The sequence below is a fragment of the Trachymyrmex septentrionalis genome, unplaced genomic scaffold, assembly GCF_001594115.1.
Source record: "Trachymyrmex septentrionalis isolate Tsep2-gDNA-1 unplaced genomic scaffold, Tsep1.0 scaffold16, whole genome shotgun sequence".
NCBI lineage: Eukaryota > Metazoa > Arthropoda > Insecta > Hymenoptera > Formicidae > Trachymyrmex > Trachymyrmex septentrionalis.
The window spans coordinates 3,319,791-3,320,680 of record NW_017304758.1 but is presented as its reverse complement, the minus strand read 5'-3'; the positions used below and the strand labels follow the sequence as shown (position 1 = coordinate 3,320,680).

The window sequence follows — 890 nt, the reverse complement described above, 5'->3', positions numbered from 1 at the left end:
ACAACCATCGGCCATCGCCGATCGGATCGACGTGGCCAGGTCGCGCCAGCTACTTTCGAGAATTAATGCAATTAATGCGCCGACTTACCGTCCGGATATTAGCTCGATCCAGGATCGCCCGGCCCGAGTATGTAAATTAGCCACAGGACACGTAAAACATCGTGTGAACATTGGAACTCTGCTGACCCGAAAGTTACGTACGACCGAGTAAATATGCACTGAGAGAAGTGTTCAGTATTTGTGATTATAATTGCAATTGGAAGAATAATTATGATTAGGTATTCTATTCTGACAGTTATTATTGCTTATAATGTTAACAATAATTATACTTATAGTTTTATATATGTATATAAAAATGTATAATGACACCGAAAACAATTATAATTTATATATCGTTCTGTAATAATTATTATTACTAACGTAATAATTATAAAATTAAAGCTCCTAAATAATTATGGATAGATTATTTTATTATGCAATTATAGTTATACCAAACACCTTTCTTTCAATGTGAGGCCCAAAACATGTAAAATCAGGCTACGAAATCAGAAACTTTACGAGTGCACTCATGTATTATTTTATCTTTATTTAACATTCGTGAACAATAAGGATAAAATAATATATGATGCACTCGAGTAAAGTTTCTGAACGTAGCCTTAAGAGAATCTTCGTAAATTGTCGGCATGGCGTATAGCTTCTTTAATGAATTTTTATGCAAGAGATAAATTGTTCACATACTTGCAGAGTTTCCATCTTGATAACTGTGTTCCCAGGTTCCATTGGTCTTTTAATCTCCATAGGACGTTACTGGAAATAACACTGGAAGAAGAAATAACGAAATTAGAAAAGATCGAGAGCTCACTGGAATAGGATATATACAGCATTAAAAT

At 34.0% G+C, this 890-nt stretch overlaps 1 pseudogene; it reads right to left on the bottom strand.

Moving 5' to 3' along the window:
* The window catches only part of LOC108745928, a 51,679-nt pseudogene that overhangs the window by 12,261 nt on the left and 38,528 nt on the right, over nt 1-890 (bottom strand).